The following is a 16,506-nucleotide window of genomic DNA, read 5'->3' as shown; positions in this document are numbered from 1 at the left end:
CCCATGTTTTGCAAAATAGTTTCTAGTTTAGTGACATCAACTGCCCCACCTTAGGAAGAGAGGGATATGAGTAAAACTGAATAACCATAAAATATGACAAAAGCTATATATTACTGCGCATTATGAATATGTTTCACCATTAAGATAAAGGTCCAATGGGATAGGATGAGTTGTACAAAGACTATCAATATGAAAGTGGAATTAAAATGTCTACCCTTCATGAACACAAATCTGTAGTCATAAATTTTCACAGAAGACTCTTCCTCTATGAGCTCAGAATATAGAACCATAAATAACAATTTACTTTTCATTGACTTGTGCTAATAAGATTTTTTTTAAGTTCACCATTTCACTAGGAGTAAAGAAATTCAAGAGTCCTAGTTTCATTTAAATTTCAATGTTAAAGAATAGTATAGCTGGGCATGGTGGTGCACACTTGTAATCCCCATACTTGGAAGACAGAGACAGGAGGATTGCACAGGTTCAAAGCCAGTCTCACTGGCTTAAGAGACCCTTTTTCCAAATAAAAATATGAAAATAGGTCTGGGAGTGTAGCCCGAAGATAGAAGGGCTTCCAGGAATCCCAGTACCACACACACACAAATGGTATAAAATTATTTGGTAACATATATACAGAAATGATCTTTGTAAAACATTAATATAATTTCACATCATCTGATGACATGATTCTAGATTTAGAGAATGGAAAACATTTCTGATTAATCTACTTTTTCATATTCTCATTTACCTTTAAGAGTAGTCATATCATCCATCAACCTGTTCTGGTATACCTTTCCATCAACTGTAAAAAGACACAAATCAGGCCATACCAATGAGATTAAGTAAGACAATACAAAGTCTTAATTTCAGAAATAGAGGCATCATAATTTATCCAAGAAAAGGTCTTAATTTATTTTGAAATAAAGAATGTAAGCTGGGCATGGTGGCACATGCTTACAATCCCAGCATTCGGGAGGCTGAGACTAGAGGTTCACGGCTTGAAGACAGCCTCAGATACTTAGTGAGGCCCTCTGCAACTTAGTGAGACCCTGTTTCAAAATAAAGAGTAAAAAAATAGGGAAGGAGGTATAGCTTGGAGGTCGAATTCCCCTAGGTCTCATCCCCAGACCCAACAAAAAAAAAAGCAAAATGGAAAAAGATCTGAATAGGGCTTCCTGGAACCTGGGGAAATTATTGCAAACACTCTACTATGCTGAAAAAAAACACATTTTAATTCTCCTAGTCCCCTTTTAATTTCTTTATTTTTCCTTTGAGCACATTTTCAACATTTGCTCTCTATATATTCCTACATAGTTTTGAGCATATATTCTTACTGGAATCAAAAGAAAGAATAGAAACTTTCTTTTCTTAATACCAGGTGAGTTATTAAAGAAGCAAATGATTCTATAAATGAAATGAAACAGTTGGAAATACTTCTTAAGATTGACCTGCATTATTTCTTTTAAAATTCTATCTTTGTGTGTGTGTGTGTGTGTGTGTGTGTGTGTGTGTGTGTGTTGCTAGGGATTGAACTCAGGAGCATTCTACCTCCGAGCTATACCACCAGCCTGAATTTTTATTTTTTATTTTGAAACAAGGTCTTACTAAGTTGCAGAGGGCCTCACTGAGTAGCTGAGGCTAGCCACAAACCCAGATCCTCCTGTCTCAGCCTCCCAAGTACTGGGATTTCAAGCATGCACCACCATGCCCAACTAAATTCTATTTTTAAAAAATTTTATCAAATGTAAGTAGCTATTGGAAGTTGTCAAAAAAAAAAGAAAAACTCCTTGAAAGCTACAATTTTATTTTAAATACTTACCATTAACTGGCAGATTTTTTTCTAGTTCCAAGCATTCATTATCTGTGAGCTCAATCCCCATTTCTCCCAGAATATTTCTGATATCACTGGGATTAACTTCTCCTCCTTCAAAAGAAAGAAGTTATATGTAGATAAGAATTTTGAATATGACCTAAAATCTTGAAAATATAAAAAAGAAAATTATATGTCTATTAATTAGCAGTTTCAACAGTTATGTGAACAGGTAACATGAGTTATCAGAAAGACAGAATCATTTCTTAATCTTAAAATGCAACATCTATAATTATGAGGTAAAACAACAAGGTATTCATGGTTTTGGAGATTCTAAGTTACTTAAGCTATCATAGATAGTTGATCTTCATTCAGTATCTCTCTTACTCCTTTAATTATGTATTGCTATCTTTAGTTACTGACTACTTAATATGATAACACAGCATAAATGCATTTGCTTTGGGAAACCTTTAATTCTACTAAGAAGTTAAGTAAGTATATTAGGTAAAGATTTGTTTTATGAAACATAGGTTAAACTTTTTGTAATGTGTTCAGTACAGATAAACAGTTTTTAAGTAGAAGATATATATTACAGAAATGGAAGGACCAAGCAATGCCTAATATTCATGAACCATTAAATATGCATGTGGTACCTCTTCTCTAAGTATTTCTGTTAAAACAAATAGAGGTTCTAAATTATTATGATACATTAAATTTTCTTGAAGCATTAAATATTTAGCATATGATGAATATTTTTTAAAACAAATGATTTAAAGGGCTTTAATTTGGCCACCTGTTGGTGACTTTGGCCCCATGTGTTCTCTGCTCAGAAAACACAAACCTGTGGTTTGTTGATACCAACAACTATTTTCTAGGCATACTTGGCCCTGTGTTTCTCTGAAAGAACAAATTTGTATCATTGTCAGAATAATGTTAGTCTGTGGGTCAACTTGCTTAAACCTGACCTCTGCTCCCTCTACTCACATCATCATCAGAGAAGAATGGTGCAGAACAAAGTGAGATTCAGAATTTTATTTTTTGTGGCAATTATTTATTATTATTATCTTTTGTAATCATAATCACTTTGGAATACAAGATTGAGAGGATATACAAGCACATATCATCCGATAAACCCTCATCCAATCCCCATCCCATTTCCTCGATCCCATGCTTAATTGATGATTATCTTTGATATAATTATTTATGCACCTCATGAGTTTTAAAGAGATTCCATCCTCCCCCACCCCCTCCACTCTGATTGGTCACCTTAATTGCTTCTCAATAAGGCCCTTTCTACTACTCGACCTCCTTCTGTTACCCCTTTCCTCCTAGTTCTTGCTAATTAGGGGAAGCATCTGGATTTTATTTTCTGTGTTATTTCTCTGTGCATGCCTCATTGCAAGTTCCGATCCCACTCTTGACGGCCCCAGTAATGGCCTGGCCACCCAGAGGACTCTGATCCTGACCTTGCTGGCTCCAGCACTGGCCTTGCCTCATGGGAGGCCCTGATCCTGGCTTCTCTGGCCCCCTCACTGAACTAACCCCTCGGCTGGCTCCTCTCCCGGCCTCAGAGGCCCCAGCACCAGCCTACCCTCACAGCAGGCTCCAATCCCAGCTCGCTCACCCTGCCACCGGCCTAACCCCTTGGCAGGCTCCTATCCTGGTCTCACAAGTCCCAGCTCCGTCCTTGCCTCACAGCAGAGTCTGATCCCGGCCTCGGAGGCCCCAGCACCATCCATACCTCAAGGCAGGCTGCACCCTGATCCTCTGAAAAAATTACCCCAAAGGTCGAATGCTACTGTTGCGCATGCTTAGGAACACTGGACATTTTGCGGTATGGGAAAAGAGCTTGGGAAAGATTTGAAATGGTGGAAGCAGTCGCATTGGCAGCAGCAAGTACTCAGGGGAGGCAGAGATCTGATGTAATACAACTGGAATTTTTGAAGAAATTACCTCAGAGGCAGAATAATACCACCACGCACCCTTGGGAACATGGGACAACCTGCTGTGTGAAGAGGGTGCTCAGATTGGAGCCTGCAGAGGGTTTGGGCCAGTGCCAGGGCCAGCGAGGCTGGGATCGGAGCATGCCGTGAGACAAGGCTGGTGTTGGGGCCTCCGAGGCCAGGACTGAAGCCTGCTGAGGGGTTAGGCCAGTGCCAGGGCTAACGAGGCTGTGATCAGAGCCTGCTGTGAGGCAAGGCTGATGCTGGGGCCTCCGAGGTCAGAATCGGAGCCTGCTGAGGGGTTAGGCCAGTGCCGGGGTCAGTGAGACCAGGATCAGAGCCAGCCATGAGGCAAGGCTGGTGTTGGGGCATCCAAGGTCAGGATCGGAGCCAGCTGATGCGTTAGGCCAGGGCTGGAGCCAGTTAGGCCAGGGCTGGAGCCAGAGAGGCCAGGATTGGAGCCTGCCACAAGGCAAGGCCAGTGCTGAGGCCTCTGAGGCCGGGATCAGAGCCTGCTGTGAGGCAAGGCTGGTGCTGGGGCCTCCGAGGCCTGGATAGGAGCCTGCCAAGGGATTAGACTGGTGCCAGAGCCAGCAAGGCTGGGATCGGAGCCTGCCTTGAGGTATGGCCGGTGCTGGGCCTCCAAGGCCGGGATTGGAGCCTGCCGAGGGGTGAGGTCAGTGCCGGGGCCAACGAGGCCGGGATCAGAGCCTGTCGTGAGGCAAGGCCGCTACTGAGGCCCCAGCCCTATTTATTTTTTTGTGGTATTGGGGTTTCTGGAAACCCTTCTACCTCCAGGATACACTCCCAGACACATTTTATATTTTTAATTGGAAATAGGGTCTCTTAAACCAGCGAGGCTGGCTTCGAACCAGCGTGATCCTCCTGTCTCCGCCTCCCAAATGCAGGGATTACAAACATGTGCCACCATGCCTGGCTCTATTTTTTTTAATTCTTTATTCTGAAACAGGGTCTCACTAAGTTGTGGAGGACCTAAGTAGCTAAGGCTGGCCACAAACCTGCAATCCTCCTGTCTCAGCCTCCCAAGTACTGGGATTATAAGCATGTGCCACCATGCCCAACTTAGATATTTTGATTATGACTGTGAGTCTTTACATTCTGTGATTTTTAGGCTAGTTTGCTTAGTAATAATGTACATGGTGGCAATGATTGCAGTAAGGTAATTTCCCTTTGTGATGTTCATATTATACATACTGAAATGTAGTTTGGATTATATTTCAAAATAAAAATTTTCTACCATAGCATTGCACTTAAGTATATAAGTGCACAAAAATCTAGACTTAGAATGACCATATAGTTTATCATGCAAACAAGGACTGTTCAGAGCAAAGGAGGCTGTTATAAATAATTAAAATGAATCTACCTCAGTGGTAAACCATACTTACCTCAAGAAGAATCAGCTGTAACATTACTCTGTCTAAAATTAAACTAAAAGCCAGGTGTCGTGGCACATGCTTGTAATCCCAGCACTTGGGAAACTGAGACAGGAGGATCACACAGGTTCAAAGCCAGCCTCAGCTACTTAGTGAGGCTCTCAACAACTTAGTAAGACCTTGTTTCCAAATAAAGTGTCAAATAGGTCTAGGAATATAGTCCAGAGGTAGAAAAGCCTGGGTTCCACCTCCAGTACCAAATAAATAAATAAATAAATAAATAAAGCCAAAATAATAAAAACTTTTTGGATAAGTCAATAAGGTAGTAAATATTTTAGGTTTTGTAGGACATACAGTCTCTGCCACTACTCATCTCTAATGGTAATGTAAAAGCAGCAACAAACAGTACATAAACTAAAGAGCAAGGTTATTTTCCAGTAAAATTATTTCTGAAAATAATTAGATTGTTTGTCCTAAGGGTTATAGTTCACCAATTTGTATTTGAAGCAACAAAATAGAAAATTACTTGAATTGAAATGATAAAATGGTAGAACAAAATGATAAATGATATAATGATAAAACAAAAAAGAAATAAGATGATAGATAGAATAGAGCATTAAAATATAACTTAGTCACTGGGGATGTAGCTCAGTAGTAGAGCATTTGCCTAACATGTGCAAAGTTCTGGGTTCAAACCCCAGCACTGCAAAAAAAATTTAAACAAAAAAATTAAATATAATTTAGTACAACAATTAAGTTCTTAGATTGACATTAATTCTTTATTTACGTGTGTCATAATTGCATCTATCAATTTATTGAGTTCAACTTTTCCATTACCTACAAAAATATTAAAAATTAGGTTAAAGTTCCAGAGTTACATATAAAACAAATAAAAGTAAACTAGGAAAGAAGAGCCCAACCAAAATGCATGATACCTACCACATTACCTACCTCAACTATAAGAATATAAATCATTACATAGTAATTAAACTCGGTGTCAGCTGAGGGGTTTTTTTTTGTTCTTTTAAAAATGGCCTTAAATGCACCTCTTGAATTTGTAGACTGCCTTTCTCCATTATAAGCATGGTGAAAGGTCCCAATAACACTTATTTGATTCTACATAAACATATCAGCTCTGGTCTAGTCACATTTGTTAGATGTGGGTTTATGGTAAAAACAGTAACACCACTTTTTCTTTGATTACCACAATTACCTTGGAATTGCTTATCACATAAATTGGTAATCTATTTTTTCTATTAATACTATATTTGTTAATAAACATAAGTATGTATTTTTCTAGTATTAGAAGAAAGGGGTGACTTCCGGGAAAATGGCGAAGCAGAAAAGTGGCGTTTACAAGTCCTGCTAACACTCAATCTCTATTACCACAAAATCAGTGCCTTTCATAGCCAGAAAACACCATCAGCAGAGAAATAAAAACTGTAAATACAAGGGACAGAGAAAAAGAGGGCTGGAAGAACAACCAGACATCAGAAAAGAAACCAGTCTGCAGAGCAGTGGCCGAGGACGCAGCAGCAGCTCCATACTGCCGGTGGCAGCAGCGAGTTCACCAGATGGCTCCAGATCAGTGCACTCAAAAAGCCACCAGGCTTCAGAAAGGAGGGGTGGACAGTGAGCTGAGGTGAGCAGCTATGGAACAGCCAGGCAGGATTCAGCAGTTTTTTTGGCGCAAAGAGTGTCTAAAGTTCCCAGAGGCCAGGCTCAGCACACCCTTCAGGGACTCAGAGCAGACCTCAAAACCAGAGAAGAAATATGCCAGCGTCACGGCTGAGGGTGTGGCAGCGGGGTCATATTGCCAGCGGGGGCAGCAGAGAGTTCACCGAGTCCACTAAAGCTCCATCAACGCACTCAACAACCGTGAGTCAAACTGTGGCTCCTAGAGGAGAAATCCCAGTACTGCACTCCCAGGGACTTGTGCTGAGAGTCTCCAGGGTCTGAGATTTTTGCAGTCCAACCCAGTGGTGGAGAGGTGGTGGCAGATAAATCACACCATAGTCGAAGCTCCCAGTGGGAGAAAGCCCAGTCTGGCACCCTGATGGTTTAAAGCAGCCTCGATTGACTCCCTGGGTCTGAGACTTTGTGATACAACCCAGTAAAGGAGTAGTGGTGACTGAGATACTACAGACTCAAGATCCAGAGCACCTTAAGTGAAGTCGTAGTGACCTAGGGAAAAATCCAGAAAAGGCACAAACTTCCAAAATCATGGGAAAGAGGAATAACAATGGATCAATGAATGCCCAAGACCCTACAACATCAGAACCTGCTAACAAAGAAATTCAGAGATCTCCAGAAGATCAAATCAGGAAAATAACTGTAGAAAAAATAGAGCACTTTCAAAAGAATTCAGAAAGAGTCTAAAAGAGATAAAGGATGCAATCATTGAAGTAAAGGCCTCAATTCAAAGTATAAACAACCGATTAGACCACATGGAGAATCTTGGTCCTAGAAGATGATCACTCCAAAAATGAACGCATAGTCTCTAATTTAGAAAAAAATATCCAGCAGCGGAATTTGATATTGAAGAAATATGGGCCCATTTTAAGAGAGCTAACCTAAGAATAATTGGAATAGAGGAGGGAAAAGAAGGTGAAACTAAAAGGATCAATAATCTCTTCAAGGAAGTGATAGCAGAAAAATTTGCAGACATAGAGCAAGAGGTTGATACGCAGGTCCAGGAAACTTATAGAACTCCCTTTAGACAGGATCGGAGAAGAGGATCCCCATGCCACATAATTGTCAAAATGACTAATGTGGAAGCCAAGGAGAGAATCTTAAAGGCAAAAAAAAAAAAAAAAAGGACAAGTGACATTCAGAGGAAAACCAATTAGAATTACTCCAGACTTCCCAAACCAAGCCATGAAAGCCAGAAGGGCGTGGAGTAACATATTCCAAACTCTGAAAGAAAACAACTTCCAGCCAAAATTTCCTACCCAGGAAAACTTTCTATCAAATTAGATGGAGAAATAAGAAGCTTCCATGACAAACAGAAACTGAAGGAATTTATGTCTTCAAAACCAGCACTAGAGTTGGGCATGGTGGCGCACATTGTAATCCCCACGCTTGGGAGGCAGAGACAGGAGGATCGCGTAGGTTCCAAGCCAGCCACGCTGGCGTAAGAGACCTGTTTCAAAAATATAAAAATAGGTCTGGGAGTGTAGCCCAGAGGTAGAAGGGCTTCCAGGAATCCCAGTACCACCAAAAAAACCAAAAAAAAAACCCCATAACCAGCACTAGAGAAAATACTCAAGGAGATTAACTGCAAAGAAGAAATAGGTAATACACACCAAAACCAGAGAAACAAGATTTCCCATCAAGCAGACAACTAAGCAAAGAAGAATAAACTGTATCTCAAACAGAAATAAAATCTTAACATGTTAGGAATGAAAAATTATCTCTACATAGTCACACTGAATATAAATTGCCTCAACTCCCCAATAAAAAGACAAAGTGGCAAAATGGATTAAAAAACAGAATCTATCCATCTGCTGCTTACAAGAAACACACCTGACAAGTAAAGATAGGAACAAACTCAAGGTAAAGGGCTGGATCAAGGTAATCCATGCTAATGGGACTCAAAAACAAGCAGGAGTAGCAACTATAATATCACACAAGTTAGACTTTAAACCCAAACTTATTAGAAGAGACAAAGAAGGTCATATTTTACTGGTAAAAGGAATAGTCCAGGAAGAGGAAATAACAATAATCAACATCTATGCCCCAAACATAGGTGCATCTACTTTCTAAATGAAACTCTTTGTGACATGAAGTCACACATAAATCCCAATACAATAATCCTGGGAGAATTCAACACACATCTCACAACACTAGACCGATCTTCCAGATGAAGGGTCAGTAAAGATGCCTCAGAACTAAAGAACACCATTAACCAAATGGACCTGTAGGACACATATAGAATATTTCACCCAACTACAGTGGATTTTACATTTTTCTCAGCTGCTCATGTAACCTTCTCCAAAATAGTTCGCATCCTGGGATACAAAATAAGCACTAGCAAATTTAAAAAATGTTACATACTTCCCTGTGTCATTTCAGACCATAATGGAATGTAACTAGAAATCAACTATAAGAAGACCCAGAAAAACAACATAAACATATGGAGACTGAACACCACACTTCTGAATGAAGAATGGGTCATAGAAGATGTAAGAGGTGAAATCAAGAAATTTCTAGAAACAAATGAAAATAAAGATACAACATATCAAAACCTCTAGGACACTTTGAAGGCAGTATTGAATGGAAAATTTATAGCACTAAATGCTCACATAAGAAAAACAGAAAATCTTCAAATAAATAACCTAACAACACACCTCAAAGCCCTTGAAAAGCAGGTACAATTGAACCCCAAAGCAAGTAAAAGAAAATAAATTATTAAAATTAGAGGAGAAATTAACGAAATAGAGAATTAAAAAAATACAAAAAATCAACAAAACCAAAAGCTGGTTTCTTGAAAAAATTAACAAGATAGATAAACCAGTAGCCAACCTAACCTAAAAAAAAGAGAGAATCAAACCAAATTATGAAGATAAGAGATGAAAAAGGAGAAATTACTACTGACAGTGTAGAAATCCAGAGGATCATCAGAAACTACTTTGAAAAACTATACTCCAACAAAATGGAACATCTGGAGGAAATTGACAACTTCCTAGATAAATACAACCTTCCTAAACTGAGTCAAGAAGATATAGAACACTTAAACAAACCAATAACAATCAAAGAGATTGAAACAACAATAAAGAGCATACAATCAAAGAAAAGCCCAGGACCAGATGGTTTTCCAAGTGAATTCTATAAAACCTTTATAGAAGAGCTAACCGCAATACTCCTCAAACTATTTCATGAAATAGAAAAAACCAGGACCCTCCAAATACATTCTATAAAGCCAACATCACACTAATACCCAAACCGAATAAAGACAGTTCAAGGAAGGAAAACTACAGGCCTATATCTCTGATGAACTTGGATGTAAAACTATTAAACAAAATACTGGCAACATGCATTCAAAACCACATCAGGAAAATCATACAACATGACCAGGTAGGGTTCATCCCAGGGATGCAAGGCTAGTTAAACATATGAAAATCAATCCATGTAATTCACCATATAAACAGAATCAAGGACAAAAATCACATGATCATTTCAATAGATGCTGAAAAAGCATTTGATAAAATCCAACATCCATTTATGATTTAAAAAAAACACTGCAGAGAACTGGAATAAAAGAAACACATCTCAACATTATTAAAGCAATCTACAATAAACCCACCGCCAACATCATATTAAATGGGGAAAAACTTCAAGAATTCCCCCTTAAACAGGAATGAGACAAGGATGTCCATTATCACCATTCTCTTCAATATAGTACTAGAGACTCTAGCCAGAGCAATAAGGAAGAAAAGAAAATCAGAAGAGTACAAATAGGAAAAGAAGAATTCAAACTTTCACTATTTGCAGATGACATGATACTATATTTAGAATACCCAACAAATTCAACCAAAAGGCTTATAGAACTGATCAACAAATTCAGCAAAGTATCTGGATACAAAATCAATCTTAAAAAATCAGAAGCTTTCCTGTACACCAACCATAAATACACTGAAAAAGAAATTCAGAAAACACTTCCACTCAGGATCTCCCACAAGAAAATAAAACACCTAGGAATAAACTTGACCAAGGAGGTAAAAGATGTCTACAAAGAAAATTATAAAACACTGAAAAAAGAAATCGAAAAAGATCTTAGAAGATGGAAGGATCTTCCATGTTCATTAAAATGGCCATCCTTCCAAAAGTGATGTACAGATTTAAAGCAATGCCCATTAAACTACCAAGATCATTCTTCACAGACATAGAAAAATCAGTCCTTAAATTAATCTGGAATAACAAAAAGCCCAGAATAGCCAAGGTAGTTCTCAGCAACAAAAACCATGCAGGAGGAATCACAATACCTGACTTTAAACTATACTACAAAGCCATTGTAATACAAACAGCATGGTACTGGCAGAAAAAAACACATACATAGACCAATGCAGTAGAACAGAAGTCCCAGAAACAAGTCCACACACTTTCAGCCAATTGATTTTTGACAAAGGGGCCAAAAACATACACTGGAAAAAGATAACCTGTTCAACAAATGGTGTTGGTAAAACTGGTTAACTAAATGCAGAAAACTGGAAATTAATCCCACTTTCTCACTTTGTACGAAAGTTAATTCAAGATGGATCAAAGACTTGGAAATCAAACCAGAGACTTTGAAGCTCCTTGAAGAGTGCATAGGTCCAACACTGCAACACATAGGCACAGATAAACACTTTCTCAACAAGACCCCAAAGGCACAACAACTTAAAAGGAGAATCAATACATGGGATTGCATGAAACTGAAGAGCTTCTGTTCAGCAAAGGAAACTGTCAAGAACCTCAATCGAGAGCCAAAAGAATGGGAGAATATTTTTGCCACCTACACCACCTATAGAGGACTAATATCTAGAATATACAGAGAACTCAAGAAACTCAACACTAAGAAAACAAAGCATCCAATAACAAAATGGGCAAATGAACTAAATAGACACTTCACAAAAGAAGAAATTCAAATGGCCAATAAATACATGAAAAAATGCTCAACATCACTGGCAATCAGAGAGATGCAAATCAAAACTACCCTGAGATTTCACCTGACTCCAACTAGTATGGCCATCATTCAAAACACAAATAACAACAGATGCTGGCGAGGATGTGGAGAAGCGGGAACTCTAAAACATTGTTGGTGGGATTGCAAATTAGTGCAACCACTTTGGAAAACAGTATGGAGAATCCTCAGAAGTATGGGAACAAATCTATCATTTGATCCAGCAATACCACTGTTGGGTATCTACCCCAAAGATAGGAAGCCAAACTACCAAGCTAATGCATGTGTATCTATGTTCATAGCTGCACAATTCACCATAGCCAAACTATGGAACCAGCCAAGATGTCCATCAACAGATGAATGGATTACAAAACTGTGGGATCTGTACACAATGGAATTTTACTCAGCCATTAAAAAAACTCAATCACATCATTTTCAGGGCAATGGATGGAACTTGAGGACATTATGCTAAGTGAGATTAGTCAGTCACAAAAAATAAGAAATCAGATGCTTTCCCTAATATTTGAGAGTTAGGGAGAAATGGGTCATAGGAGGAACTCTAGATGAAAAAGTAAATCCTATAGAGGAGCAAAAAAGGCAACCTAAAGGAGGAGAAAAGAGGGGGTAAGAGGAAAATCTCTAAAACACACAATGTACTTTAACATATTGAAGTCAACCACTAAGCCAAGCAAGGGAAGGAGGGACGGGGAGGGAGTGGGGTGGGAATTGGATAGGGGTCAAATCAGTGATGTATACATGTATGTTCACACAAGTTTTCTACCCCAATATGATGTATGAATTTAATACCAATAAAAAATTTAAAAAAAGATTTCCTCCTCTTCACCTCTACTCCCTGCTCCTCAATCATAAAAAAGTCCTAACGGAGGCTCTTATAGAAGACTTATACCCATGGCCTTGATAAAAAGAGAAATGAAGTAACTGGGATTAGGTATGCATATGTACTTTTCAGGCCAGGAGAAATAGAGTCATTGGATAACACTCTCTTCAGAAACTATCATGCATCAACTGTGCACCATGTTGGTGTGGGCAAGCAACTTTTGCTCAGGGGGCTTGGTAAAGCTTTTATAACTGTCCACTATCATAAAGTCTGAAAAATACCAAGAGCCAGCCTCCTCAGCTGTATAGTATTGTTCAAATCTTTATTTCCTTAATTTGTCTAGTTGACTGTTGTACCCATTATTGAAAGTTGGTCACTGCTCTTTGTTAGCTACACTACTGCCACACTTGTGAGAGGTATCATTATCCCTTGCTTGGATTAAACTTGTGTGTTGTTTCTATCTTTGTGCCATTTGAGCCGTCTTTATAGTCAACTGGGCCAGAAATATCCTTTTAATAAGTTGAAATAATGTCATTTTTCTTAGAACTGTGTAACAGATCTTCATTTCTTGTAAATGTCTTTTGCTCATTCCATTCTAATCATCTGGGCTCCTGAATCACCCCTGTGACAACCTCAGTCCAATGATATGCACCTTTAGATACTCAAGGCCTTTGAAGTGACTATTCCTCATCTTGTAATACTCTTCTTAGGCATGTGTCAGAGTCTTCTCCATGAACTACATGTTTGTGGGGCCCAGAGGAAGTACAGGCTGGTAGTAAGGACATGAACTCACTCATCCCATGCAGCTGTAGATGTGCACTTAGTTATGTAAGCATGACTGGGCAAAATGCAACATGCCTGTGCACATCCATGATGGTGCAGACATATGAAATTTTGTCCAGAACCCTATATAAGGAACAGGTTTGCAAAATAAATCTACCGTTGTTCTCTTGATGACTCTATTCCCTTTCTTCTCTCTTAGAATCTCACTGCCTAAACCTCCCCTGAAACACAGCTGGCCTCTGACACTTGGCATAGTTGGCTGGATGAGGTGAGTAACCCCAGACCTCCTCTAGAGCAGCATTCCTGGGAGGAACAATCCAGAGTGTAGGAGATGTGGCCCCTGTCCTCCCAGTGGTTTCTGGTATCAACCTATCTGATAGCATGGACCCCACTGAAAGACTGGAATGATGTAAATCTCCAGCCAAAAGAAGTCCAAAAGGCTTTAAAAGTGGTACAGCTGCAATAGCCCAGTAACCAGTGCTGCCAGAGCTGGTTTCTGTGGGCAGAGGAGGCAACCAATATAAACAGAGCCTGTCAACCCTTCACCCAATCCCATGCCAGCAGCCACTGTGGCCCTCAGCCCTGTCTAAGTTCATGCTGGAGACATCAACTCGGGCCCATTTTCAGGAGAAACCAGCTTCTGGTCAGAGCTGGGCAACTTAAAGGAACTTTGACCCCCAATAAGATTGAAAGAGATCAAGAGCTGCCAGTATATGGACTGTGGGAAGGCTCAATTAAGGGTTGGCAGGAGTTCACTCCCACAGCCACTCTGGGATGAGTGTGACCAGCAGCTGCTGGATGTGGTGAAACAGTGGCAGCGACAGTTCTTAGACAATATCCCTACCTATGAGAAGATAGAATGCCAGCCCATGAAGTACTTTGGGTATTTGGTGGCAGCTTTGTCCAAACCAATGGTATTTTATCATGGGACAATGGGGGGAAAATAGAACAGACATCTGGGACTGATAATTTACGTTTCCAACATTGTCCATCATTCACAAATAAATGTCATTGAAAGAATAAGAGTACATGGCTCTAAAAGGGTAGCACCACAAAATTCTTCAAGAAATATTCCTTACTACTACCCTTCTCAAGGGCCTCAGAGTGTATAGAAGTGGAACTCCATCTGCAGAAGACTCAATTCCCTCAAGCACCCAATGTGCCAAAGGCTAAACATTTGCCTTTTCCCTTCTCTTCTCTTATTCCAAGAGCTGGAAGGAGATATATGTAGAATGTAACTTGACAATAAGCCTCTACCTTTCTTCTATATCTTTTTTAGTGACTTGCTTTTAGTAAATACTGAAGTAAAAATATTTTAAAATTTTCATTAGTGGATTGAAATTCTATTCAAAATCAGTCATAATCCTCCTACATAACAAATTGTCTTTAAACAATTCCATAAAATTTGGTGACCCATTTCTTTACAATTTTATATGTATGATCAGATTCTCTGGATTTTGAATATGAATTTCCTGGAAAGATTTATTAAAATAATATAGTATTTAATATGAAAAGGATTATGGTAAAAGTAACTAAGCAAGGAGTTTATATAATGAAAGGTAGATAGGAATCATAAAAAATAAATGTGAATCTTAGAGATTTCAGATGTGACTGCTTTTATCAGGCTTTTAACTTACCCTTCATAGATTTTACATCTTCCAGCATTCTATTTTGAAATACATTTCCAGAAGCTATAAGAAAAAATAATTCATATCAAAATAGAAATGTTGTGAGAATCACTCTATTTTATAACTTTGATAGGACAACTACTTATAATTGTGTGCGGAATGCATTTTATTTCACCATTCAATTAAAAATGGAGTTATGGAAAAGAAAATAGTCTCAGTATGATAAATATATACAATTTTTGGCAACAGGACTAGAAGATGAGGAAAGCACTATTATGTGAAAACAATCACTTGTTTGGTTTCCTTTTTTCTGACTTTTATTTTTACTATTCTCCATAGCTTCCTCCTTGTCTCCTCTCTTCCCCTCCTCCTCCTCCTCCTCCTCCTCCTCTTCCTCCTCCTCCTCTTCCTCCTCCTCTTCTTCTTTTGCTTCTTCTTTCTCTCTCTTTTTCTCTCTCTCTGTAACAGATGTTTTCTATGTTCTGATAGTAAGGTTTATGGCTGAAAGACTTAGTATATTGTAGACTAAATCTAAATGACAATGCCCTTACTTTGTGTGTGTGTGTGTGTGTGTGTGTGTGTGTGTGTGTGTGTGTTGTGTGTGTGTATACTAGTTCTGAACTCAGAGGCATTCATTATCTCTCTGAGATACATCCCTAACCCTTTTAATATTTTTTGTTTTGAAATAGAGTTCACTAGGTTGCTAAGAATCTTGCTAGGTTGCTGAGAGTCTCGCTAAATTGCTGAGGCTAGTCTTAAACCTGTGATCCTTCTGTCCCTGTCTTCCAAGAACTGGGATTAAAGGCATTCACCACCACACCTGGTTTACAAATGTCCTTGCTTTTCTAATTATTTACAGCAAAAGCGCAACAAGAAAAAATGTAAAATTATTCACGCCAAGGCCACAAAATCCCTAGAAGGCCCTGGCAACATTTCTACAGCTCACCATCAAATGGCAGAATTTCCTGTAGCTTTACTAGTTCTTCATCTGTGAGCTCAATCCCCATGTTTTCTAGAACTTTCTTTAGGTCATTGGCATGAATCTTTTCTCCTTTAAAAATATAAAAGCCATTAATGTCTGAGAATAATATTCTACAAAATGGTTAAAATACACTTGCCTAAAATGTATCATCTCCTACTTGACAAAAATGTAAGGGCGAATGAAAGTCACTGAACTATACTATGGGGAATTGCAAAATAGAACGCAACCCTTAATATTTATAAAAGAAATATCACTTACTGCTGTGTCTAAGTCTGCCAATGCAGAGGAAAAAATTGTTTTAGTACTTAGCCAGTTAATTAAGATAACAGAAATGAGAAATTTATATATTCTGCCATCATTATTGTATCTTTTTTTTTTTTTTTGCGGGTCTGGGGATGGAACCTAGGGGCATTCAACCTCTGAGCTACACCTCCTGCCCTATCTATTTTTTATTCTTTATTTTGAAA

General features: G+C 38.8%; 1 long non-coding RNA gene across 1 annotated transcript; it reads right to left on the bottom strand.

Moving 5' to 3' along the window:
• Positions 1-782: 782 nt before the first annotated feature.
• LOC308275131 lies at positions 783-15,092 on the bottom strand. The gene is made up of 3 exons (XR_013961700.1): positions 15,067-15,092; positions 1,820-1,924; positions 783-802 (listed from the first exon to the last, which is right to left on the bottom strand). It is a non-coding gene; the product is annotated as an uncharacterized lncRNA (long non-coding RNA).
• Between the last annotated feature and the right edge of the window lie 1,414 nt (positions 15,093-16,506).

Source organism: Muscardinus avellanarius (assembly GCF_963383645.1).
Source record: "Muscardinus avellanarius genome assembly, chromosome: 16".
NCBI lineage: Eukaryota > Metazoa > Chordata > Mammalia > Rodentia > Gliridae > Muscardinus > Muscardinus avellanarius.
This window is presented reverse-complemented; position numbering and strand designations above follow the sequence as displayed.